The 26480-nt window shown below is 39.6% G+C and overlaps 1 long non-coding RNA gene across 1 annotated transcript in view; it reads right to left on the bottom strand.

Annotated features, from left to right (window-relative positions):
- The window catches only part of LOC123001992 (uncharacterized), a 274590-nt gene that overhangs the window by 90409 nt on the left and 157701 nt on the right, over positions 1 to 26480 (bottom strand). Inside the window, exon 5 of the long non-coding RNA XR_008958157.1 lies at positions 25983 to 26072. This is a non-coding gene — a long non-coding RNA (uncharacterized LOC123001992). The remainder of the gene's footprint in view (positions 1 to 25982; positions 26073 to 26480) is intronic.

Raw genomic sequence — 26480 nt, 5'->3', positions numbered from 1 at the left:
TCTCATTGCACTATCTGAGAATTACTCCTATAAAATTTCTTTTGTATGTTTTGGAATTTATTGTGATTTTCTTTATGACCAAGTTTGTGATTACTTACCTCTGGCCATTTTTTCTTGTATTTTCTAATTGACTTTCCTAAGATTTTATTTATTTATTTGAGAGAGATAGAAAGAGAGAGAGAGCACGCACAAGCAGGGGGCAGCGGCAGAGGGAGAAGCAGACTCCCCACTGAGCAGGGAGCCCAATGCAGGACTCCATCCCAGGACCCTGGGATCATGACCTGAGCTGACAGCAGACGCCCAACCGACTAACCCAGCCAGGCGCCCTAGCCTTCCCCACATTAAAGGTTCTGGCTTAAGTCTATCATTTGCTCCTATGATCTGGTATTCATCCTGTGGCCCTGCATGTCCAGCCATGCAGGGAGCTAGGAGTAACATTCAACTTTTCTTTCAATGGCATTGAACTCTCCATGTGGTCATTCAGTCACCTTTCTAAATCAAGACCCAGGCACAGAACACATACCTGCCCAGTCAATACTTCTGCTGAAATTATATTTTGCCTAAAACTGATACTCCTATCTCTATTTTTCAGGGTTCGATCAGAAAGCAGAACCCATCTGAGTATTATGAAGTCAAGAATTTGATAGGAAGAAGTCTTTATATAATTATGGAAGAAGCAGGGGATAGGGGTCTGGAAGGAGGACTTGAGGAGCAGAGAAAACCACTAACCAATTCTCCAGAAGCACTGGCCTGGGGAGCTGAATTGCAGCTTGCAGGAAAATCTGGGAGGCCAGTGACATGGAGCTGCCAGGGCGGAAGAATGTATGTAAAACTAAATCCTCTGCTTCATTACCTCTTGTGCGGGTCTACCGCCGAGCTTCTGGTGACGGGCCTAGGGGTGATTGGTCAGCAGAGCCAGCCATCAGGAAAGACAAAGGGATGGGGTGAGGAGGGAGGACAAGCTGGAACCCTCTGGTGCCTCTACATCTATCTGCCTTCCTATGTAACCACAATGACCTTCAGAGAGTAACGACTCAGTTCTCCCTTGCAAATATCAAGTGAATTCCTTTTTTGCCCTACTCTAGTCTGGAAACACAGAGAGAAGGTGATTCCGGGAAACTATTCTTAGAGTAACCAAGTAGATCCCAAACCAACCTCCAACTCTCTGCTCTCATTATATTTGCATTAACCAGACAAGTATTTGCCCCTATTACTATTCTGATCTTTTCTGTGTTATTCTGTATCAAGCCTGCCCCTTATTAAGAATAGACATTTATTTTAATAATTTATTTTTATTCCCCAAAGAAGGTTGAGTCTATCCATAAGGATGTTAAAACCACTCATCTCTATTTTCAAAATTCATTCGTGTTATCTTCCTGTCACCATTCTTTGTGCTTTGCACTTGTCATTTATATTGTATATTTCTTTTGTTTTTCAACTTTGAGGTCTTTGCTCTTACCTTGTCCAGCACTTTAGTAGGTATGCATTTGCTTTTAATGCTTTTAATGATTGTTTTTAAGATTTTCAAAAATATTCTTAAACATACATGTATTGGTCTAACGGGCTCAAGACAAAACCTGGAGGTATAATTGAAAGGGCATTAACTAGAAGAGTAACCAGATCTCAGTTTACAACCAGCCCCTGTTGCTGGTAGCCATGGAAAGTCTCCACGTTTTCTCTTGACCTTGCACGACTGTTTCATGGTGCAGTAGTAATACAGGAGTAGGGCCTCAAATGTTACTGCTACCAGTTTCCAATACGAGCTGTGTGTCAGGCCATGTATACTCTGTATAATACCTGACTTCATTTTCACAATGTCCCTCCGAAATAGGTACTGTCATTCTTATTTTATTAGCTCAGTAAACTGAGGCTTATGTAAGGTAAGTGACTTTTTAAGGTCGCATCGCTAGTAAGAATCAGAATGAGATTCAAACTCAATTCTTTCTTACCTCAAATCAATCCTCTTAACCGCCGGTAAAATATATGTATATATACTATTTGGCTAAGTTTTTTCTAGGCTCTGAGTCATACCAATTTACAAGCTTGTTTTGGGAAAGGAATCATTTTATGTGAATAGTCAATAAATTGCAATTATTATTAGAACTGTCATCTTTGACTCTCTCCATATGTAAAATGTTTAACATGCTTTTACTTACCCCTCTCCTCTCCCATCTTGCCTACCCTCTCCCCGGACCCCACATCACCGTATCCATACTTACAGCATCCTGGTTACCTCCAACACTAACCCCAGTAAAGTAGAGGGGCCTTGAGTCTTACTAAAGATTTGATCATTCTGACTTGACTGGCAGTGCAAGAAGGAAATAAGGAAATAAGATCTCCAGTGAGAGCAGGTTTTCACGGTTCTTAGCAACGCCACAGGAGCAGGCCTCAGGCTGTATCTTTCCATACAGGCTCACGGGCTTGCTGTTGTGGACATGACTCCCAGTTCTGAATAAAGTGTGGATGTTAGTCCTAAATGTTGGTGGAGGTGTGAGTTTTCATCCCCTCCTGTGTCTCCAGGGCAATTTTTGAAGAAAGCTGCAAGATCCAATTGGATCATGATCTTGAGATACTTTAGCAATAAAAAATTTAAAAAATAAATAAATATTAAAAAATTAAAATCTTCCCAGCCAAATCCATTACATCAAACCTAGGCTCTTTAGCCATAGAACTGAAAAGGTTAAAACTATGTGAGTCGTTTTATAGAGGCAGAATGCTGGTAGTGTAGCAGCAAGAGACAAGGTATTGGCACCAACCGTTCTTGGGCTGGAAGGCCAACTTTACCAACTATTGTGTAGGAGGCCTTAGACTCAAGCTCTCTGTACCTCACTTAACTCATCTGTGAAATGAGAATACCAATGCCAACCTCGCCAAGTCTAATGACGATAATGAAACGCTACAAGAACTCAGCAAATATTCAATACATGGTGGCTGCCACGAAGGTGAGGTGTCATTCCTGTTAGTGCTCTCACATGAATGGCTCTCCCTTCTGGGTAACTGGAATGATGGTCCAGCAAAAGGAAATTGATTTCAAGTCCCATGGCACTGGTCAGCATGAGTGCTGTTAACTGTACGCATGGATCACGAACTACTTAGTTGATTTACACATTTCTGCAGCTGAAGAAAAATATTTACTGGACAGATTAAATTGAATTAAAACAACCAGATTAAAAGGAGCCCAGAGGCTGCCCCTCAACTCAACAAAGGACAAGTCGCCTTGCTCTGAGTAGCAAACTCGTGCCGGCAGCTTGACTAATTTAGCGGTAACATGAGGAGGTGTGACCAGAGCTGCGACACGGACTGAAATGCTTGAGAGGGAGGGCTTTTCTCTTTCTACTGTATTCATGTCACAGCTCTGGGGACAGGTCCACCTCACTGATTCAGACCAACATAGATAAGGAAGCAAAGTCTGAATGAGGGAACGACATCTATGATGAAGGACAGTTAAGTTTTCATTATAGGCAGTGCCATCTTCTAAGTGATTTTTCCATGAAACGGTAAGCTAGCCCATTATGACTCGGAGCAGATTTTCTTACAAATGTAACTTTAGATTCTGTGATCAGGTGATCAGCCTCCCAAGTTGGCCACACAAGCTTTTCCAATCCAAGAGCATAATGTGACAAGTACCTCACCGGAGCTGCATTAAACCCAAGAAGGCAGCAGCCAGATTGTTCGCTAGCTTGCTCTGTGGACAGTCCACATAAAGCTGAATTCTCTTCAGGTGCTGTTTCTAAAATAGAACTTAATGGCCATGAAGAATATTACTAAAACAACATAGGTTGCTTCTATGGATCTTCTAGCACTTTCTCGCCTAAACTATACTGGCTACATTAGTTAATGTCACAGGAAATACTGCCTAACCCAACATTTACCGAACTGTGTTTCAAAGCTCAGTATTTCACGAGATGTTAAGAGTTAAGAGTTCTAGAAAGAGAAAGGAAAATCACTTTGTAAAGTAAGTTCGGGGAATGCAGCACCCTTGGAGATTCCCAGGACACAGGCAGTTATTAAAGATTCCAAGGTTAAAAAAAAATAAAAAACACCTTTTTAAATTCATGTCATCAGCTGTCATTAAAATTAATCTCCATACATAACAAAGTTTTGTGTCACATCACCCTAAGTAAAACCCTGAGTATAGTGTTCAGCGAGGCATTAGCTTGGAAAACCCCATCTACTTATTTCCACCCAGTAGGGTGTATGTTGTACAATATCCACAGAATAACAGCCCAATGCATACACTTTCAGCTACATTCAGTACCATCATAATAAAAACAATATACTATTGCTATCTCATAAATAAGTTAAATTTGTAGACTATCCTGAAACTGTAATACTTACGTCTAACATAGAATTTAGGGGAAGTAAAATTTAAGTTTCTGTGGGAAAGGACCATAATTTCTCTTGCTTCTATCTCAGGAGTTTTTGTTTGTTTTTTAAAGATTTTATTTATTTATTTATTTATTTGACAGAGAGCTAGAGAGAGCACAAGTAGGCAGAGAGGCAGGCAGAGGGAGAGAGAGAAGCAGGCTCCCCGCTGAGCAGGAAGCCTGATGTGGGGCTCGATCCCAGGATGCTGAGATACGACCTGAGCTGAAGGCAGCTGTTTAACGGACTGAGCCACCCAGGCGCCCCTATCTCAGGAGTTTTGACCATGACTTCCAGGATAGTCTTTTCCAGTGACGAGGCACCCCCATGAAAATCTGCTCACAGAGAAGCTGGGGTTCAGTGTTTGCTCACAAGTGGGAAGCCTTGATTTTTATTGGCACTCCTGCTGCTGAAAATACTCTCAATGATATGTAGATGCATTGGCAGCTTCTAGTGTTTTCAATATTATTTTGTTTCTTCCTACCCCAAGGAAATAATGAGAATAGGCTCCTCCACCCCCCACCCCCCGCCCGCGTGTCTTTCTTATTCTGAAATGTAGGTAAAATACCCTGTCCCCATACAAGAGTGCCAAAGTACACTTGAGTTAGGGTCCCAGGCTCTGAGGGAGAGGGTCCTGAGCTAATGAGATTTCATACTATGCTGCTGGTAGGACACATTAGGCAGTGAGAGTCCTATCCCTTCTCATGCCGGAAGTATGTGTTCTGACTGGGGAGGGCCAGGAGCTTCTGGGGGTAACTCACTGTGCAACACGGATTCCCAGCATGCACCACTGATCTGCCCCAGAAAGGCCCAGGCCCGGCTCTCCTTTGTAGTTCTGGCAGGACAGTTGGAGACCAGCAGCTTGCTTTAGCTTGTTTAATTACCTCCCTTGCCCATGAAGTTCATGCTGCTTTGGCACTTGAGAACTGCCAACACCAAAGGGTTTGGTTTCATCTACTTGAACTTGGGTGACACAAATATTTCCGTGGTGAATCAGCCCTGGAAAGGGGAGGTGGGTAAGGTAGGGAGTGTTTGTAGAAGACATTTCATCACCACTAGTCAAACATGTCTCATTGTTGGTTCAGGAGGTGCTGGTATTTTCCTCTTTGAAGGGGATGCTCAGAGAGCCAAGAGCTTCTAGCCTGAGGCTCAGCTCCAGGGAAGGGCAGTGGCTATTAGCATTCAGGAAACCCGCAGGACTAGTTGCTTTGGAATGCTGACAATCTCAGGGAGATGGTTTTATGTCTTTCCTCAGGGGGAAAAAAAAAAGTTGGTAGATCTGTGTAAAGAAAGCCTGAGGCTGTGTTGGGGCTGCAGAGCGGAGCTTATCCTTCTGCCTGGCTTCCTTTTAAAGGCTTCCCTAGTTGTAGAACCCCAAAGATGAGGTCAAGAGACTTGTAATTTCAGAAAACCAGTAATGCTGATATCAATGGTAAAAACACTTGGTTGGAAGATGAGAATATGGCATTGTTTGGCTTGAGTACATCCCTTGGACCCTAAGTGAGAGAGACGTGGGCCCTGCCCATCAGTGACCCCAATGAGCATTCTCTCTTCAGGAGAAGAGGAGGTGGCACCGTGGTCCCCAGTGCCCTTGCAAGCCCCAGGAACTGGAAGGCATGCTAACAGCTTGCGCTCTTCCGGGGGTGTGGCATTATGAATGGCAAGGGGGTCGGGAGAAGATTGCATTTAGAAAAACCATAGCTGGGCCATGCCAAGAAACACAAACCAAAAGGAAATATTTTAAGAAAATAAACAAAGCTACTGAGTCAAACATACAAAGCAGAAAAGCGGAACAAAAGATTATTTGAGGCCTGAGGTTTGAGCGTTTTGAAGCCACACATGCGATGGGCCAGCCCAAGAACATGAGGAGCCTGACAGCTGTGTAAGCGCTGAGACAGCCTGCTCCCAACAGGGGCTCCCAGGCTGCGAGGCTCCACGCAAGCCCACCGAGCTAGCTGAACGCGCTGACTTGAGCTCGCGAGCTCAGCCTGGAGCTATGCTCGACAGGACTCCTCCACTGGCAGGCCACACAGATAGGGCTGAGAGCATGGATCCCACCAACCGAGTTGGCTCCTGTTGTACGTGTCCTCCTGTCCTAAATCTGTTGTTCGGGAACCCCAAAGGATAGCAGTGTTATAACTGTGTTGGGCTTTTTTTTTTTTTTTTCCAATAATTTTGGCTATTGAAACTTCCAACCAAGAACCTGTCACATCAATATTACACTGTCTTCAGAATCTGAGCATTCTGGAACTGAACTTGGTGGGCTGAATCATTTAAGGTCCCAAGAATTTAAACTGAAATAAGATACAAGGTAGACACACTTTTCAGGTTGAAGCATATGTTCTAGTAAATGGAGTGAGGTTCCAGTGCACAACAGTCTCTGTCAGAGGGTAGTGTCTCAGCGGTACTAATTCTAAATCCATTTTACCTTCTTTGTTGTAATCAGAGGGCTTTTTGAAACAATTCCCTTAGTTGCAGCAGAACGGCTTTCACCAAGATGTGTTATACCATGCGTCTGGCTTTTATGACAGGCTCAATAAAGCACATGATGTATGAAAATGGCTCTGAATTTGTTGCAAAACTACTACCATATCTGATTGCAAGTTATTTTTGTGATTAAATACCAGAAAATGTGTGTTTCTTAAGGAATGAGTACATTTCCTTTGTTTTATTGTTGAAGCTCATCAGGTTTTCCTTGTTGCTGTGGCTGCCAGGAACCTCATCTCTAAATGGCATAACCATAACTCCATAACTTCTCATGATCAGATTATATATATATATATATATATATATATATATATATATATATACACCCTTCCCTGGAATTAGGACACCAGATCAGAAGTGTTACTCTAGTTAGTGAAGAATTCCCTAAGTATGGTCCTGGCCATTAGCAGATATTATTCTAGAAGAAATATTCTGTATCTATCTCCCAGTTTGGGAGAGATAGTTTGTTTCAGTGGAGGAAGAGTAACATAATTCATATCATAAAGGGAATATCTTTGCCCTGGTCCTTGTTCCTAGAAGAGATTGATTGGGAGAGAAGAAAAAGCATAAGTCATACCATTGTCTAACCTAGCACATTAATATGTTTTTGAGTAAGTACAGAGAGGTCAGAAACTGAATGTAGGTTCAGGGCAGGGGATGCTGAGTGGGTTCTGCATGAAAGTGGAGGGTATGGTGGAGAAGTTGCTGGAGTGTTGTGATGTGGAGGAAGAGGACAGGAAAGGAGAGAAAAGGTAGCAGCAAGCAGACATTTCTGTAGAAATGACCAAGGGAATTTTTTGGAATAGGAAATTTGCATTCCAGTGAAGTTATCTAATCATCAGAGCTGTAAGGTAATTGGTTTATCATTCTTTTTATTACCAAAAACTATGCCTTTTGAAAAAAATTGCACGTTTTGATTCGTATGTCAGGGAGGGGGCTATTGCAAAAGGCAGAGAGGTGAAAGATTTAGAGAATATTATCGAGGAGAAAGGACTGGGTGGGGGGGGGGCTGTTTGGTTGAATATTAAGCGGACATAAAAAGAAAAAAACAGAGCCAAAGTAAAGTATGGAAAAAGAGAATTCAGAGGAAGCAAGTTTTGAAGTGACAGCTTGTTGGCAGAAAATGAAGGCTTGAGAATCTGCAAACACGCCTAGAGAAGCCACTGGGCTCCAAGGTACATGGACTGTGGGGAGGGGGTCAGGGTGATAGTGGCCAAGTCTCAAGGATAGCAGGGAGACCTTGCTGGTTTACATTTGTAAGTATTTTCTGTTTCAAGTCTCTCAGGGAGATGTCAGCCTAAAATTTTCAAGCTTCCTTTTCACAGATGTACGTGGGGTGCAGCACAGGCACGTGGCCATTACCTAAGCATACAGGAGAGCGCATAGGGCAGGTGTGCTCAGCGCCCAGGGAGACACTTCAGGTACTCCAAAGAGAGGCTTCTGGAAGCCAAAATGACTAGTGCAGGCTTCATGTAGGATTTAGATTAGGGGCAGACCTCAAAGGCTAACAATTTTTCTACCCTTATTTATTTACTAGTAAATGGATGAATGCATGAAGAGTTAGACTAAATGTAAATATGTACTTTTTATGCGTTGTAATAAAGGCTATGACACCATAAGAAATGTAATCTGTAGTACTTAAAAAATTGGGCCCAAATGTAGGAACAGAGTAGCATAAATAGAAAGATAGTTATGAGTTACTGTCAAGAAAACAAATTACCAGTGTGTTACTATTTTGGAAATGGTAATATCCATATATACAGAAATCATAAGTATACATCTGATTCTTGATATAATAAGTTCTAAGCATCAAAAAGGACTAATTAACTACCCTCACTTCGATTATCCATATGAAAGGAATCCAGTGCTTTCTCCCTAGAACTTTGAACTCAAGAAACAAAGACAGCTACGGTTTAGAATTTGGTTGAAACACTTAATACCTAGTGACACATTTCTCTATTTAAGAAAAGAAATGGAAAAGTCTACATTCCATTATTCTATGTATGCATGTTGGGTTTTATTGGTACTTTTAATGAATCACTTATATACTACCTATTTCTAAGGAAACAATGATGTGATATAATTTTTAAAATAAAAGAAATCGAATAACAGAAAGGAACTACAGAGAAGGGTGTGGTAGAGTCTTTAAAAGAAGGTGCCTTGAGATAATACTTAAAGAGAGACAAGAAGATGGAAACTTCATAGAGGCCTTTCCCACACTAAGCTCTTCATGCCGTTCAACCTGAATGCATTGCACGTATTCACCCTTTGAGGTCACCTAATTGAATATTTAATGTGCTCATTACATGTTAGAATATACTAATTTGGTTAGTAAAGCCTAAAAAATTTATATAGCTCTTCTTACAAATAAGTACTTACAAATAATAATCAGCAATGTGTATGTAGGGTTGTAGTATACATAACACATTCACAGACATCCCATTATATCTGACTCCAAACACCTGGAAACTGAACTTTCATATGCCATATTCTAACTGTGCCTGCTTTTTAAAGTATTTCCTCTAGTATTCTCATTTTCCTCTAAGACTATGAAGTAGTAGAGACTCATTCATTCCCAGTTTATAGTTGAAAAAACTAAAATGCTACCATCAATTTGACTTATGCTTTAGAATTATCATTTTAAAAACTTATAAATAATTAAAATAATCCCATTTATAATTGCACCAAAAATAATAAAATACCTAGGAATAAATTTAACCAAAGAGGTGAAAGACACCTGTACTCTGAAAACTGTAAAACACTGATGAAAGAAATTAAAGATGGAAAACATGGAAAGATATGCCATGCTCATGGGTTGGAAGAACAAATATTGTTAAAATGTCTGTATTGCCCAAAGCAATCTACAGATTTATTGCAATCTCTATCAAAATATCAGCAGTATTTTTCACAGAACTAGAACAAACAATCCTAAAATTTGTATGGGACCGCAAAAGACTCTGAATAGCCAACGCAACCTTGAAAAAGAAAAACAAAACTGGAGGTATCAAAATTCCAGACTTCAAGTTATATTACAAAGCTGTAGTAATCAAAACAGTATGGTACTGGCACGAAAGTAGACATATAGATCAATGGAATAGAATAGAAAACCCAGAAATAAGCCCATAATTCTATTGCTAATTAATCTTCAACAAAGGAAGAAAGAAGATACAATGGGAGAAAGACTGTCTCTTCAACAATGTTGGGAAAACCAGGTAGCTATATGAAAAGAATAAAACTGGACCACTTTCTTGCATCATACACAAAAATAAACTTAAAATGGATTAAAAACTAAATGTGAGAACCAAAGCCATAAAAATCCTAGAAGAAAGCACAGGCAGCAATTTCTCTGACATTGGCCATAGCATAATTTTTCTAGATATGTCTCCTGAGGCAAGTAAAATAAAAAGCAAAACTAAACTCTTGGGACTACATCAAAATAAAAAGCATCTGGGGCTCCTGGGTGGCTCAGTCATTAAGCATCTGCCTTCAGCTCAGGGCGTGATCCCGGAGTCCTGGGATCGAGCCCCACATTGGGCTCATCTGCTGGAACCCTGCTTCTTCCTCTCCCACTCCCCCTGCTTGTGTTCCCTTTCTTGCGCCGGCTGTCTTTCTCTGTGTCAAATAAATAAATAAAATCTTTAAAAATAAATAAATAAAAAGCATCTGCACAGTGATGGAAACAATCAACAAAACTAAAGGGCAACCTACTGAATGGGAGAAAATATTTGCAAATGACATATCTGATAAAGGGTTAGTATCCAAAACATATACTAAACTGGTACAACTGAACACCCCAAAAACAAGCAATCCAATTAAAAATGGGCAGAAGACATAAACAGGCATTTTTCCACAGAGGACATCCAGATGGCCAAAAGACACATAAAAAGATGCCCAACATCACTCATCATAAGGGAAATGCAAACCAAAACTATAACGACACATCACCTCATACCTGTCAGAATGGCTAAAATCAACAACACAAGAAACAACAGGTGTTGAGGAGGATGTGGAGAGAAGGGAAACTTCTTGTCCTGTTGGTGGAATTGCAAACTGGCGTAGCGACCAAGGAAAACAGTATGGAGGTTCCTCAAAAAGTTAAAAATAGAACTGCCCTATGGTCCAATAATCACAGTACTGGGCATTTATCCCCCAATACAAAAACACCAATTCAAAGGGATATGTATACCCCATGTCTACTGCAGCATTATTTACAATAGCCAAATTATAGAAGCAGCCCAAGTACCCATCAATAGATGAACGGATAAAGATGTGGTATATATGTACAATGGAATATTATTCAGCCATAAAAAGAATGAAATCTTGCCATTTGCAAAAACATGGATGGAGTTAGAGAGTATAATGCTAAGTGAAATAAGTCAGTCAGAGAAAGACAAATACCATATGATTTCACTCATATATGGAATTTAAGAAACAAAACAAATGAGCAAAGGGAAAAGAGAGACTCAAAAAACAAACTATTTAATGTAGAGAACAAACTTAGGTCACCTGAGGGCAAGTAGGTCAGGGATGGATGAAGTAGGTGAAGGGGATTTAGAGTACCCTTACCATGATGAGCACCTGGTGTTGTACACCTGAAACTAATGTAACACTGTATGTTAACGACACTAGAATTAAACTAAAAACTTAATTAAGAGAACTTATAAATATCCCTGCCTATAAATTCATTTACCTCTCCTCTTTGACTTAACAGATCCTATTTTTATTTTTCAGAAAGTTAAGAAACAAAACAGATGAACATAGGGGAAGGGAAGGAAAAATAAAATAAGATGAAAATCGAGAGAGAGGCGAACCGTAAGAGACGCTGAACACTGGGAAACAAACTGAGGGTTGCTGGAGGGGAGGTGGGTGGGGGGACGGGGTAACTGGGTGATGGGCATTAAGGAGGGCATTTGATGTAATGAACACTAGTTGTTATATGCAACTGCTGAATCACTCAATTCTACCTCTGAAACTAATAATAAAAAAAAAAGAAATTTCAGTATCAGTGTTACATTATTTTTCTCCCTTCTTAGTACAAAAAGAAAATCATTACCAAATCTAAGAGGTATATTTGTCTTCCAATTCCAGCAACACAGTAGACTGACCTAAAACGGAAACCCATTTTCACAAATAAAATACAGCCAACAGAAAAGTATTTAAAATATATGAGAGCTCGCAAGAAAGAGAAATGCCCAGGTGCTGGAAACAAAAAGCAAATTAAAAGACAGAAGCTGAAATAATCACATATAAAATCTATGGGAGGCAACTAAAACAGTACTTACAGGGATGTACGCATCTGCACACATATGTATACATATTTATGCAAATGTATATATTTCATCTTTATGCAAATAATAAAGATTTGAAACCTATATGCTAAATGTGCAGTTTAAGATAACCTAAAGAAAGTTGGAGAAGGAAATAATATGGAAAAGCAAGATAAAATAGAGAAAAACAATGAATGAAAACATTATTTAAAAGACTGATTTCAATACATGAGAACAAAAAAATTACAGATTTCGCTTATTAACACAGATATCAATATCCTGCACATAAAGTGATATCTTTCCACCTTCTTCATCCCATAATTATCAGAGACCAAGAAGACATCCTCAAGGTAGGTGGAAAACAGTTTTTCCCAGTCACCCTTTATTGTCAGTCAAGAATGTGGAGCACTTGTTACTCTCCCCCCAAGGACATCCGGTGGGCCCCCCTCACTGGAACTATGACCACACCTTCCACAGTCAGGCCTTCAAACTCCTCCACCATGATCAGAATCGAGAGGGGGCTTACCAGCACTGAAGCAGGAATCCAAGTGGAACCAAGTCTGTGCTTCTCCAGACTGTTTAGCTGCTTTTAACAGGGTCAAAATAGTACTCAGAAGTTTCCACACTTAATGAGCTTGGAAGTCACCACTCCATCCTAACAAGTAAAATGCCAAACAGACTGAAAAATCAACACTTCTTGAATCCACAGAAAAGGGGAGGGGCACAGGGCAAACCACAATCCCCAAGACTGGAGAGACAGACAGGAAAATGCAGGGAGTCTTGGCTTACCAGAAGAGAGACTCGGGAGCAGAAACCAATCCCCGGGTAAGAACTGCAGCGGCTGAACTGTAATTGATGAACTGCTGGAGGCTCAACGTAGACAACTGTGAGAGTTAAGAACTCCACGGAGAAGCAGTCATAGAGGGGCTCACAATTTCAAGAGATTTACTTTCAGGAGCTCAACCAGGTTTTCACAGTAAATATCAACGAAGAATTCCCTCAGGCTTCCAGCAAGGGAGGGGGAAAGGCACCATTTTGAATTACACCACATCACTCTAATATCCTGGAGAAGCCCTGCCCTCAGGAGAAACTAGTTAACCAGAACCTAACCTGCTGGGGTTTTATCGGAGCCTAATTGACTTGGGGGAAGGGAAATAGTCAACTCTATTCAGCTCTAGCCTTTCTGTCCCATTTAAATGGGGAGGGGAAAATAAAAAGGACAACTGAGAAACACTTGTGGAGTTTATAGTCCAGAGGCATGGACTCACTAAAAGACTGAAACCCAATCATAGGGCTAGGGACCACTTCCCCTTCCCCACACTTTACCACCACATCATTAAAGGCCCGTTAACATCATTCCTTCTACCCAGTACGCCACATCCAACTATCAAGAAAAAAAAAAAATGCATGGCCTATCAAAGGCAAGAAGACAATTTAAAGAGACAGAGCAAACATCCGAAGCAGACATGGTAGGAATGTTGGAATTATCAGACTGGGAGTTTAAAACAACTGTGATTAACATGCTAAGGGCTCTAAGGAATAAAGGAGGCAGTGTGCGAGAACGCATGGGCCATGTAAGCAGAGATACGGAAATGCTAAGGAAGAATCAAAAAGAAATGCTAGAGATCAAGAATACTCTAGAATGACGACGTTGATGGGCTGATTATTCAACCAGACGAGACTGGGGAGAGAATCTCTGAGCTAGAGGATATATCAACAGAAACCTCCAACTCTGAAAAGGAAAGAAAACAAAGACTTAAAACACACACACACAGAACAGGGTATCCGAGTACTGTGGGACAATTACAAGAGGCGCCATATACATGATGGGAATACCAGCAAAAGGAAAGAAAGGAGAAGAAATGTTTGAAACAATAATGGCTAAGAATTCCCTCCAAATTAATTTCAGACACCAAACCACATATCCAGGAATCTCAGAGAATGCCAAGCAGGATAAATGCAAAACAAAAAACAAAAAACCCACAAAAAAACAAAAACAAAAACCCCACACCTAGGCATATTTTCAAACTGTAAATAAATAAATAAATAAATAAATAAATAAATAAATAAATAGAAAAAGAAAAGAAAAAGAAAAAGAAAAAAAAATGTTAGGATAAGCCAAAGGGGAAAAAATAAAACACTCAACCTCAGAGGAGCAAAGAGAATAATTACATCTGACTTCCCCTCAAAAACCATGCAAGACATGCCTGGGGGGCTCAGTCGGTTAAGCGTCTGACTCTTGGTTTCAGCTCAGGTCATGATTTCAGGGTCATGAGATCAAGCATGGTGTCAGGCTCCCTGCTCAGTGGGGAGTCTTCTCTCTCTCTCTCCCTCTCCCCCTCTCCCCACTCTCTCTCTCGAATAAATGAATAAATAAATAAAATCTTAAAAAAAAAACATGCAAGAAAGAATAGTAGAGTGTTGAGAGGGGAAAAAACCACCAACCTAGAATCCTATACCCCATGAAATTATCTTTTAGAAGTGAAGGAAAAATAAAGACTTTCTCAGACAAAAATTGAAGGAATTTGCTTCCAGTAGACTTACCTTACAAGAAATGTTAAAAGAAATTCTTAGAAGGTAGGAAAATAACATAGACAAGGTACTTGAATCTACATAAAAGAAGGGAAAAGCATCAAAGAAGGAAAAATGAAGGTAAGATAAAAATTTTTATTTTTCTTTCTCTTAATCGATCTACCAGATACAACAGATATTATTTGTTCCAAGTAATAATAGCAACAATGTATTCACGCATGTACACTTACATATATACCTTATGTATTTATATATGAATGTGTATCTGTGTACATACATGCATTTTATATATATCTTATGCCTTTATACATACCTTATACATATAGGAATGCTTATATATGGGTGAAATGAATGACAGCAATGGTAGAAGCGACAGGAGGGAGGCATGGGGTTGATGTTGTTATTATAAGGCCCTTGCCCATGAAGTAATACAGTGTTATTTGAAAGTGAAGTGGCCTTGGATTAGTTGTCAATGTGTACTGGAAACTCTAGGGCAACCACTAAATTTTTTTTTAAAAAAAGACATAATTAATATGCTAAGAAAGGAGAGAAAATGGAATTGTATAAAATGCTAAAATAAAACCACAATAGGCAAAAACAGAGTGAAAGACAAAAACAGGAACAAAAATCAAGGACCACAAATAGAAAATGGTAGTAAGTATGGTTGATAGTAATCTAACCATATCAGTAATCACTTTGAATGTCAATGTTCTAAATGCATTAATTAGAAGACAGAGATTGTCAGAGGGGATCAAAACACAAGATCTAACTGTATGTTGTCCATAAGAAACCCACTTTAATTATAAAGACATATATAGATTAAAGTAAATAGATGGGGGGGGGGAATTTACCATTAGCTAACACTAATCAAAAGAAAGCAGGAGTAGGTATAGTAATTTCAGACAGTCTACTTCAAAGCAAGGAAAAAATCAGGGATAAAGAAGAGCATTACATAACAATAAAGTGTTACTTCTCCAAGAAGACGCAACATTCCTTAATATGCAACACCCAAGAACAGAGCATAAAACTATGTAAGGCAAAAACTAATAGCATTGCAAGGAGAAATTACCATTTCCTTAACATCATCCTAACAAATATATTCTTAAAATAAAGATTATTAAAGAAAAAATGTCATTGTTGACTGATATTATGATTGCATTTAAAAAATCTATAGGGAATTTGAACTGATAAAAGAGTAAATCAAGTTTGCTAGTTATAAGAGAAATATATATGAATTGATAAATTTCTTATCTGTCAGAAACAATCAATTTAGCAATGACCTTAAAAATATATAGATATATGGCACCTGGGTGGTTTGGTTGGTTAAGCATCCAACTCTTGGTTTCAGCTCGGGTCATGAGCTCATGGGTCATGGGATCGAGCCCCAAGTCAGCTCCACACTCAATGGGGAGTCTGCTTGAAGATTCTCTCCCTCACCCTTCACCCATGTGCACACACTGTCTCTGTCTCTTTCAAATAAATAAATAAATCTTTTTAAAAAAATACTACATAGAGGGGCACCTGGGCGGCTCAGTTGGTTAAGCATCCAACTCTTGATCTCAGCTCAGGGCTTGATCTCAGTCAGGCTCATGAGTTTAAGCCCTGCACTGGGCTTCACACTAGGCATGGAGCCTACTTCAAACAAACAAGAAAACACAGATATGTTCATAATAGCCACAAACATTATAAGATACCCAAGAAGTGTTTTAACAAAGTAAATGCTAAATTTCACAAAAAGGAAAAAAGAAATATTATTAAGAAACATTAAAAATATCAAAATATATGGGCAGATATACAATATTTATTGGTAGGAATATTCCAAACCCAAAATATGATAATTCTACCCATATTAATCTGTAAATTCAATGCAATTCTAAAAATAAATTCCAACACATTTTTTAATGGAATTTGATAATCAATATGGGATTCTACAATACCAAGAAGAGCCAAGACAAATTTGAAGAAGAGTAAGTCAAAACTTGCCCTACTAACATTTTAAACTTTTGAACTTATTTCATATAAATATAAGGTTAGTTTATAGGCAAAAGAAAAGACCAAAGAAACAGAGTAGAGAGGGAACTTTGTATATGTCAAAGATAACAACATAAATCAACAAGAAAATCAGAGTAGGCAGTAAATGTTGTTGGCATGAATGCTTATTCATATGGGAAAAACGTGGAATTGTAGGTCTAGCTTGTATGTTAACATAAATATCATGTATAGTAATTTTTTAAATGTAAATTCAAGAAACTTTTAAATTTAGAAGATAATAGAAAGAAATATTTTTTTCCTTAAAATAAGAAAGAATTTCATAAACAAGATAAAAATCTAACCATAAAGGACAAGATTGATTATTTTGTTAGCCCTAAAATTAAGCTTAAAATTTCTGTATGCAGGGTTACCATGTTCAGTAAAATACAACGTGAATGATATTCTGAATTTGTATATGTGAATAGCACTGAACTAATGTACACATTTGAAACCAAGACAAATTTTAAAAGCAAGCCACAGACCACAGGCTGAGAGAAAATTTTTATAAAACATGTAACTGGTAAAGGACTAGTACTGAGAGTATATCAAAACCTTCAGTTTAGAATATAAAGACAAATAACCCATGAGAAAAATGGGAAAATGGATAATGACTTTTAAAAATCATAGAAGAAAAAAAAAGCATCAAGACGCACATCTTACACTTCACACAAATGTTGACTCAGACGTGATCATATACCTAGATGGAAAAATGCAAGTCTATAAAACTTCTAGAAGAAAATATTTTAGAGTATCTGTGTGCCCTTGGGTTTGGTGAAGACATATAACAGCCAAAGCACAATCCATGAAAGAAAAAATACAGGAGTCTGATAATTAAAATTAAGAAGTTCTGCTCTGCAAAAGGCAATTGTTGAGAGACTCAAAAGCCACAAACTGGGGCACCCAGTTGGCTCAGTCAATTAAGCATCAGACTCTTGGTTGTGGCTCAGGTCATGGGTGATCTCATAGGTCATGGGTTAGAGTGCTCAGCAGGGAGTCTGCTTGAGATTCTCTCTCTCCCTCTGCCTCTACCCCTCACCCCACTTGCTTGAATGCTCTCTCTCTTTCTCTAAAATAAATTAATAAATCTTTTTTTAAAAAGACACGAACTAGAAGGAAATATTCACAAAACACATACTGAAAAAGACTTGTATCCAAAATATACCAAGAACTCTAAAAACTCAACAATTAAAAAAAAAAAAAAAAACTCAAACAACCCAAAGAAGATTATACCTAGAGCGAATAAGCACGTGAAAACGTGCCCAACATCACTTGTTATGGGGAAATGCAAATTAAAATAACAACTAGTAGGCGGCCACAATGCAAAAAAACTGCCAACACCAGCTTCTGGTGAGCACGCCAGAGCAGCAAGGACGCTCATTCATTGCTGGTGGGAATGAACTTGGTAAGCCACTTTGGAAAACAGTTGGACGGTTTCTCACAAAGCTAAGCTTACTCTTTCCGTACAATCCAGTGAGCAAGCTACTTGGTATTTACTGGTTTAAAACTTATGTCCACACAAAAATCTGCATGCAAATATTTACAGCAGCTTTATTCACAGTCACCACACCTGGAAATAACCAAGATGTGCCTGGCATGTGGTGCAGTGGAATGCTATTCAGTGATGAGAGGGAATGAGCGACTGAGAAATGCAAAACCATAGAGGCACATCGGTCAGTGAAAGAAGCCAGTCCAGAAAGGTGATCTACCGTACGACTCCAATTATACGAGATTTTGGAAAAGACACAGTTACAGTGATGGATAAACACATCACTGCCTGCCAGGTGTTTGGGAAGGGGAAAATGTTAAATAGGTGAGGCATGAGGGATTTCTTCAGACAGTGGAACCAATCTGTGTGATAATGGTAATAGTGGCTACATGATATTATGCATTTATCAAGCCCACAGGAGTTTACAGCACAAATAGTGAGCTCAAATGCACATAAATTTAAAAACATTTAGCGGGCGATGGGAGAGTAGTACCAGGACAGAACGTAGACTGACAGATGTAACTTGACCTCAGTGAATGAAGAGAGTGGGAGGAAAAGGGGCTGAGCTCAGTAACTTTGGAAATAAGTGGGATCTGTGAGACTGAAATAAAAGGAACTCTACCCCATATGACCCGAGCCGTGTCCCGTAGGGGTACGTGTTAACAACTCCGAAACCGCTATCCATCTATACCGGAATTGAACAATCAAGTAATGGATGAAAGGATGGCAACCAGATTTCTCACTGTCGGAGCGGGAGGCTACAGACAAGCAAGAGAAGGCTGGAATGATCCACTTAGTAACAGGATGGAGTTGGCGAGATCAGCGTGAACTCACATGTAGCTTAAAACAGACGTTTTAAGATTTGCACATGTACAGACCATGCAATCCGTTCTATTTACTGCATGTAAACCTCAAAACATCTCTATGAGGTAGGTAATCTCATCCCACCTGATCGAAAAATAAAAAAGAAAGAAAGAAAGAAACATAATCTTAGAGATTCTATTTTGCCTGGGCCCCCCAGGTCATGTGTTGGGATCTAAGACTGCAAACCCATATTCTTGGGCACCTACTCTATATGACCTCTCAGGGTTAAAAGGAACACATTCATTCTTGTTGCACGAGGCTGCTTTGCAAACTGGAAACAAGTCACATTAAAGTAGACTGTGAATACTTTTCTTTCTAATGTTCTCCCCTTTTTTTGGCATATCGGAGAATTTAAGTTCCTAAGCCAGCCTGCCTCTGGATGGGGTCTTATGACTAGTTCTTACCAATAGGTTATGGACAGGACAGGGTCCTGTGCATTTATCGTCAGTGCGGGACCATCCAGTTCTCATCCTGCCCAGGAGATCACGGAAGTGTGTGTTGGTATGGAAACGCCGTGAGATTCAAGTACCCTGGAATGCCGAGCCAACACACGGAAGACAGCTGCCTTGGAAAACTTTGCACGGTGAATTTTGTATGAGAGAGAAATAAACTTTTGTGTCTCAAACGACTGAGATTTGGGGATTGTTTGTTACCATAGCAAAACCTAGCCCACCCTCAGCTACACAGCATGGCACCTGCGACGGTGGTGATGGCGTTCATATTTTCACAGTGGTTGGCCTTGATGTTATTGTCCATAAAGACCATCGAGCCATGTCTCAAAAGTAACACTTTAAAGGTCCTTGACCCCTTTCCCATAGACGGGCAAAATAATATCTTCACCTCAAAGCAACAAAATTAAGATGATGTAGATGTAAAACATAGTTCAATGGCATGGACAAGGAATGGGTGTATTGTCTGGAACGTTCAGCGGAAGTCTAAGCATCAGATAAACAGCCTTTTCCCTGGAGTTGATTCTGGAGGCTCTCAATCTACTTACAAGTAATTATAAAGGCATTATACTCACAAGCATGAATGGATTACAAACCATTCCACCACTGAGCAAATTTAAGCAGACTTCTTGATCTCTATCAGGAAGGCCTTTCCCCCTTAACAAGTTCCACATTGCAGACAAACCTTTCTGCCATCTGCTCGAATGGAAACATGTGGCAAGATCCCACATTTGCACACTTGGCCCTTGGTAAGGAAAGAGACCTTTGGGGACTTTTTTGGAAAACCACCCTCTTGGCACACAATTTGTGGCTAAGTTTTGCCCTTTTCCCTTGTGTGAAATGATCTATTTTGATATAAATGTCACTTTGGATGACTGTATATGAGATCATATTTATATATGCTACCCCCAGCGTGGTTTCCAGTGGTGATGGTGATGGTGATGGTGGCAGGATCTCCCTGCGTACAAAGGAGCAAATATGCCATACCGAGGACTTTAATTGGATGATGATATCAGTACCTTCCGAGCCACAAAGGGAAATGAGCCATCTTTTAATAAAACTCCACAGTCTTTCTCCACCATAATTGCCCCACATTGTACTATCTTCCTCCTCTTTCTTCTTCATTGAGCTTATTCTTACTGACCCTTAAAAATTCTTTCCATGACACTTTCTCTGACTAGCCTACATGGGTTAGGTGAGACTTCCCCTTCTTCTATGGAATCTGTGCATACCTCTCTCCCAGTATAATACAAAGGAAATCCAGATATGATTTTGCTGGCAAAGTTGCACCATCATGTGCATTTTTTTTTCTGTGCCATGGGCATCAATTTTCAGATACAATTTCAAGCAAGAAGTGGAACATCCCACCATACATCCCACTGTAGGCGACTTAACACCTTCTCCTCCCCACAGGCATATCATGTGCAATCAATTCTGCAGAAGCCACCAGAGAGTGCTCAAACAATCTGGAGAATTCTGAGATTAGAGAGGAGAAAAGGTAGGGCATCACAGTCATTTTACTGAGAAAGAAGGCAGCTTGCATTTTGCAGAGCGTGCCGGATCAAATGAAAGCCATCCGTAGACATCGTGGGCAACTGGCTACATACTCAGACGCTACACTTGGAAGAAGTGCACTGGCAAAAGCTCAGGATCCAGTGTGACCAGTGGTGAGTGTCCCAAGATGAGGCAAGAAGAGGACATGCAATCAAACACAGTTCACTAGAAGGAGAGCAAACAGCACATACCAAGGATGGTCCAGTTTGGATCATAATCGGTTGCAGCTTTATAATTCGAACGCTCACCCGACAATCTTATTGGGGGAGGAGGGTGACAGTATTTTCAAACTCACAAAAAAATTGACACATAAAACGTGCCTTATAATCCACTATATAGGACTCATGCTCAACAAATTCTTTGGTACTCAAATATTTTTATAGACAAATGAGTAGATGCTCCCACCTGCTTCAGTCAAGTTTGGGGGGTGGGAGCAAATGTGAACAAAACTACATTAACTTATCTAACTTACAGAATCTTCCCTTAAGGGGGTGGATTTCCGCCCAAGTGTACTACATGATGTAACAGAACTTACATGCTCCATGTAATTATTTGTTCATGGGGCTATTTCTCCACCAGGCTGAGAGCTTCTTGAAGACAGTGTCTCACACATTTTCTATGGCTCACATGTGTAACACAGTAATTGATGAATTGACACATTAGTTAATATAATTGGGATAACATGAAAACTATTGTGCTAATCTTTGGGGAGGGAGAAATTCTTAAAATGCTAAAGGAGCTAATAACAAAAAATTACTAAATCTGTTTATATTAGGAGCACCTGGGTGGCTCAGTCAGTTAAGCGTCTGCCTTCAGCTTGGGTCATGATTTCAGGGTCCTGGGATCAAGTCCTGCATTGGGCTCCCTGCTCAGCGGGGAGTTTGCTTTTCCCTCTACCCCAACCCCTGCTCGTGATCTATCCCTCACCCTCTCATGCTCTCTCTCTAAAATAAAAAATCTTTAAAAAATTGTTTAGATTAAAATTAAAATGTCTGTTTATGACATTTTTTTAAAAGATTTTATTTATTTATTCAACAGAGAGACAGCCAGCGAGAGAGGGAACACAAGCAGGGGGAGTGGGAGAGGAAGAAGCAGGCTCATAGCAGAAGAGCCCGATGTGGGGCTCAATCCCATAAGGCTGGGATCACGCCCTGAGCCAAAGGCAGACGCTTAACCGCTGTGCCACCCAGGCGCCCCTGTTTATGACATTTTTAAAAAGCAAAATGGTAAAATATAAATTGGAAGAATATATTATAACACGTGTAACTGATATTCACATAAGCACAAAAAATACAGAACTTCTACAAAAAAAAATCCCCCCAAAATAAGACAAAAGACATAGAAGAGGAGTTATATGTAGCCAATAAATACATGGAAAGACATATGATTTCATTAGGGATGAGGAAAGTGCACATTAAGATCAGAATGAGATAACGTTTTAGAACCAACCATTCAATGACAAAAATCAAGAAGTCAGGTATTTGAGAGAATGTGATCAACAGAATCCACTTCACATTGCTGATGGAAATGTAAATTGATACAACAAATTTGGAAGACAAGTCATCATTATCTCGTTAGACCTAACATTCAAACCCCTTACTATCTAGCAGTTCCATTCCTGGGTCTGAGTGTGTGTGTGTGTGTGTGTGTGTGTGTGTGTGTGTGTGTGTAAGCTACTTTTAAATTTGTGCTGGAGACATATATAAGAATGTTCATTAACAGCACTATTTACAAGATCAAAAATGGGAGGGGGCGCCTGGGTGGCTCAGTCAGCCGAGCATCTACCTTTGGCTCAGGTCATGATCCCAGGGTCCTGGGATCGAGTCTCACATCAGGCTCCTTGCTCAGCAGGAGCCTGCTTCTCCCTCTGCCTGCTTCTCCCTCTGCCTGATGCTCCCCCTGCTTGTGCTCTCTCTCTCTGACAAATAAAATCTTATTAAAAAAAAAAGAAAATGGGAGGTGTTACACGGCTCTTAAACAGTACAATGGAGAAATAAATTGTGGTATATTTACACCATGGAATATTTTACAGCTGAACTATATCTGTGTGCAATAACATGAATAAATCACAGCGGTATATAACTGAGAGAAAAGTCAGTCTCACAAGTTTACGTAATACATGATACATATTTTTATAACTTTACAACAAAAAAAATCAGACTACATGCTTTTTGAGGTACATGTAATAAAGAACAGGGAGCTGGGAGGTGGTGAGAGCACCCAGGTGAGATGGCCAGGTGCGCAGGAATGGAGGCACAGCTCAGGGCCCATGCAGATCTCTTGAGTTTGCCTGCAATGTATCGGACTAGCACAAGCATATGCAAAATGACCTATTGGGACATCCTGAGATTGTTAATTGTATGTCTACTATCTACGACCACTTGGAGCAAGAGCAGAGCGATGTCATCAGTGTCCCTCTCTGAGTGGACATGGTGTCTCAAAGAGCTGATGAACATTTATGATAAATACATATGGCAAATTCTTGTGAGACTCTGTCACCCTAGGCTTAGCCTGCAGAATGGTGATGGTGTAATTAGCATTGAGAAAAGGCCCCAGTTTAGAAATATGATTGTCAGGATGGAAAGTTCCATGAAGCTACTGGCCTAATGCTTTTCTGCGATGATTCAGTACTGAGTTCATCAGAGTTGAACTTACTGAAGTCACCTCTTAGTTAGAAGTGAGAACTGGAAAGCAGATTTCTTTCTGATTAGGAAACAAACACACCAAACCCTGAGTTATTAATTTTTCAAATAGTAGAATTAATCAGCGCTTAGCCATAGGTTATTCTCCTTTCTCACCTGAGCCACCACTGATGTCTTCTCTCTCACCTGGCAGGAGAATTCACTGGCACACCTGTCACTGAATTTGAACAGTGGTAGTTGACGCTCAGGAGAATTTTATAGAAGATGATGAAGTGCTAAACCAGACCAAAAATTCTAATGAAGGTTTCCATTAAGATGCAAGAATTATTCTAAAATCTCTTTGTATTGCTCAGGGATCTCCAGAGAAACTGAAACAATAGGATACGTATCAATAAAGAAATTGTTATTTTGAATTGGCTCATGAGAACACGGAAGCTGAGAAGATCCTTGACCGGCTGGCTGTCCACAAGCTGGAGAGCCAGGAAGGAGCATGGCGTAGTGTTCGTGTGAGTCTAAAACCCTGAGAACCAGGGGATCCAGTGGTGGAAGTCCTGGACTAAGGGAATTAGAAGAGACAGATGTTCCAGCTCAAGCAATTAGACAGAGAGGCAAGTTCTCCCTTCCTCCACCTTTCTTTTCTGTTCCATTCAGGCTCTCAACGGATTGGATGAGTCCCCACCCACACTGCGGAGGGCAATCTGCTTTATTTAGTCACTGATTCAAAATCTAACCTCATCTGGAAACACCTTTGCAGACACACCTAGAAATAATAAGTAGCTAAATATCTGGACCTCCTGTGATCTAGTCAAGTTGGCTCACAAAACTAACAATCCCACTCTTTTGATCAATATCTAGATTTTTCTGCAACCAAACAGAGGCTAAAAGTCATTGAAAGATATTTTCTACAAAATGGGAAATTTTTAATTTTTGTCTTCCTTTTTTTTTCTCTCCTTTGTTTTCCCATGGATGGAATGGCAATAAATTCCTTATGCAGAATATTTTATTCAGCTTGTTACATGTAAGGTGAAAATGTGCATATATTAAAACAGATCTTACAGCTAGAGCTTGTTTTCTAAAATTGCTCCTTGATAGCATAGTTTTGAATGCTCTCTAATACAGTGTATCATTTTTCTTACAAAGGCAAATGCACAGATTTCATATTATATATGATATGGCCTGATATTGTTATTGCACTTCTCAGTAATTAGTGATCTGATGAAAATGAGAACACTCTACAGAAATCAGAGCAGCTTGTCACTGGTGGATTTTTGCTTCAATCACCCAAGTAGCTCATTTTCATCAGTAACCAAAATCGCTTAGGTCCTAGTAGCAACACTTCCACTTACCAAATCAAATCCCAGGAAGTTCCCCAAAGGTGAATATGAGAAAAGAGTTTTTAGGAGCTGAAAATTTGGCGAATGTTTATTATTTAGTAGGTCAGATCTTCATTGCCTTCTAGATTTTCAGCCAAATAGATATCAAACATAGAAAACTTAATTAGCAATCATAACATCAGCTGGTAGCGACACTTTTCATAGCAGCATTGTGTAACGTACAGAATTGTCAAATCACTATGTCGTACACCTGAAACTAATATAACCTTGTATGTCAACTATACTTCCATAAAAAAAAAATTGTAACCAAAAAAAAAAATGGCTAATAGATTTCCCAAATGCAAGTTGTTTTGATCTTTACTAAGAAGTGTTTATCCACTGGTAAGGAACCAATCATTGTTTCCTGATCCAATTACTCATAATAGGGGGCGAGCAAGAAGGGCCATGTTCTGACTATGAGAAACAAACTGAGGGCTACAGAGGGGAGGGGGGTGGGGGAATGGGATAGACCGGTGATGGGTAGTAAGGAGGGCACATATTGCATGGTGCACTGGGTGTTATACACAACTAATGAATCATCGAGCCTTACATCGAAAACCGGGGATGTACTGTATGGTGACTAACATAATATAATAAAAAATCATTATTAATAAAAAAAAAAAAAAAGAAGGGCCATGTTCTGTCTCTCAAAATTGGCACGATTTCACTGTGCGGCACAAAGGGGAAGACAAGTACACATGTAACTCGTTATTAACTGGGTCCTCTTTGAGTAATATTTGGCCAGTTACCCAAGTTCTAGATGGCAAATGGCATAGTTTTCTTATTTGACTGCAAGTTCCGCGTGGAAGACGTAAAATTGTTTTTAGTGTGCCATAAAATGTGATTTGGGCTATTCTTTGTCAAACATTTAACTGCAGTATTTAAATAGAAAATAAAACTAACATGAACACAGTTTTAAGGATGATTGTTACCTTAACTGGGGAGAGAAAGGAGATGTAGCAGGAAAATCACACGGCTTATTTTTGTCAATATCCTCGTTTCCATGCCGGATGGTGAGTGCACTGGTGGGGAAAAGAAAATCTAGTTTAATTCCTAAAAGCCTTCTCTAAAACCAAACTAAAATCCTTAAAATATGAAGTTGGAAAGTAGTAAGACCTGTAAATGCTTCTTCAATCTGAAAACACTGCTTTTTGATCATACAAATACAGCTGTGAAAAAGATATTTTTTTTAATTTTCTAATATCACTCATCTTTTCAAAGAGCAGAGCAAAACTACCCAAGGAGAGAAAAAAAAATGTGTCCATTATAAACGATTCAATAAAGAAAAAGCCAACCATCGGGTAAGTTCCCATCTTGGGAAAAAATTTCAATGGTTTCAATAATGTTTCCACTTAATCATTGTAAAGTAAGTGGAGATTACTCACCAATTTAGAAATGTATATTTTTCAATGGTGAGCCTCATTTTAGTG

This window comes from Ursus arctos, unplaced genomic scaffold (assembly GCF_023065955.2).
Source record: "Ursus arctos isolate Adak ecotype North America unplaced genomic scaffold, UrsArc2.0 scaffold_8, whole genome shotgun sequence".
NCBI classification, from domain to species: Eukaryota; Metazoa; Chordata; class Mammalia; order Carnivora; family Ursidae; genus Ursus; species Ursus arctos.
Note: the sequence above shows the minus strand (reverse complement) of the source record. Positions and strands in the feature narration are given on the sequence as shown.